The sequence below is a fragment of the Chrysochloris asiatica genome, unplaced genomic scaffold (assembly GCF_000296735.1).
Source record: "Chrysochloris asiatica unplaced genomic scaffold, ChrAsi1.0 scaffold00306, whole genome shotgun sequence".
NCBI classification, from domain to species: Eukaryota; Metazoa; Chordata; class Mammalia; order Afrosoricida; family Chrysochloridae; genus Chrysochloris; species Chrysochloris asiatica.
Genome location: NW_006408824.1, coordinates 814,413 through 816,720, shown reverse-complemented (window position 1 = coordinate 816,720; position 2,308 = coordinate 814,413).

The following is a 2,308-nucleotide window of genomic DNA, read 5'->3' as shown; positions in this document are numbered from 1 at the left end:
AGGTTCAAGCTGGATTCAGAAGAGGCCGGGGAACTAGAGATATCATTGCTGATGTCCGGTGGATCTTGGCTAAAAGCAGAGAATATCAGAAAGATGTTATTGTTGTTAGGTGCCATCAAGTGGGTACAGAGACATAGCAACCGTATGCACAACAAAACGAAACACTGTCAGGTCCTGCGCCAACATCACAATCGTTGCTACAATTGAGCCCATCATTGCTGCCACTGTGCCAATCCATTTTGTTGGGGGTCTTCCTCTTTTTCTCCGACCCCCCATTTTACCAAACATGATATTCCTTTCCAGCAACTGGTCCCTCCTGATAATATGTCCGAAGTGTAGGGATATATGTCTTTTCTTTCAAACAAATGTACTGTGCCTCCCTTCTATTCTGACCCCACTTTAAACCATATTTTAGCTACCAAGGCTTCCTGAAACAAGAAAGACTTTCCAACTTCCTTGTACTCCCTAACAACACAAATACGTTTCTGACCGTTACTGCTTCCTGGAATAAAAGCGGGACTTTCAAACTTCCTGATAATATGAATTAGATAGTTGGGAAAGGACAAGATTGTGCTGTCAAAATCCTAACCAATAGGGTGAGACGCAGCCTGAGACCTGCATTAGGGATAAAAAGCCATTGGTTCACAGTACTGATATGCTTGCTGGTTGGTTCCTGTGCCTCCACGAATCTTTCTGCAGAAGTAAAATTTTGCCTTGTTGAGATACTTTTGGTTTCACCTAGTGTCTGTTTGAGACATCAGGGCTTATTTCCAACAGATGTGTGAGAGAGGAAGTGTGACCATCCTGGCTTAAAAGGAATGTTCTGGCTGTACTTCTATCTATAAGAAACCATATAGACACTCCAGGTAAAGGTTCCTCTTGGTTATGATGTCACTGGTGAGTTATCACAAGTGCTTACTTACAAATGCTCAAGAGATCCAATCTATATTCATTTTAGTGAGAGTGAGGTTTTCTTTATTCAATTTTGCAAAATCAGGCACCCAACCCAGAGGACACAAGTAGATGCACCATGTGGCTAGCTGGCCAAGAATTTTATCTTATACTAAGAAGATCCCTCCCCCAGTTCTTTATTCTTAATTAAAATTCCTAGTGAATGGTTTCTTCCGCTTCCTCCCCCAATTCATCCTGTTCATATACCCCAGGGACATAGGCCTCTGTTGCTATGTGAATCAACAATCTATGTCTAGTCTAGCAATCTCCTGGACCCTTTTTCCCTGAAGATGGACCATCTTGAGAATTTCTCATGCTTCTTCCAACACAGATTCGTTTGTTCTTTTGGCCGTCCATAGTATTTTCAATATTCCCCTCCAACACCATAGCTCAAATGCATCAATTCTTCTATGGTCTTACCTATTCACTGTCCAACTTTCACATGCATATGAGGTTATTGAAAATACCATGGCTTGGGTCAGGCGCACATTAGTTCTCACACTGACATCTTTTCTCTTCAACACTTTAAAGAGGTCTTGTGAGAAATTCTCAAGATGGTCCATCTTCAGGAACAAATGGTGCACATGATTGCTAGACCAGGTATATGAGCAGGATGAATCAGAGGAGGGGGAAAAAAGAAATCTGTTCTAGGACTAGAAACTTTAAATAAGTATACAGTCATTAAGGCCATGGGTGCCATTCAGGCTTGATTGTGCAACTGGGGGGAGGGAAAATGGGACATTCAGGGTAGATTGTAAACTCCATAGTATCCAGTAAAAGAGAAACTTTGAGACAGGGGAATAAAACTCTACAGGCCAGCTATACGGAGCGTCTGCCCGTGTCTACTGACAAATAAAGAAAACCTCATCTTGCTAAAATGGGTACAGATTGAATTTCTTGAGTGTTTTCAGTAAACACTTGTGATAACTTCGGTGACCTCGTAACCAAGAGGAACCAAGGCAGTATCCGTGTATCAACGTTTCTCACATTGTGGAGCAGAATTGCCTAATGCAATAATTTGTTTGATTTCTTAACTGCTACTTCCATGGTTGATCTGAGTAAAATGAAGTCTTTGACAACTTCAAGCTTTCTCTATTTATCTTGATGTTATTTACTGGACCAGTGCTGAGGATTTTTGTTTTCTTTACATTAAGGGGCAACCCATACTGAAGGCTGTGGTCTTTGATCTTCATCAGTAAGTATTTTGAGTTTTTCGCTTTCAGCAAGCAAGATTGTATCATCTGCATATCACAAGTTGTTAATGAGTCTTCCTCCAATCCTGATGTCACGTTTTTCTTCATGTAAACCAGTTTTTCAGATTATTTGCTAAGCATACAGCTTGAATAAGTATGGAGAA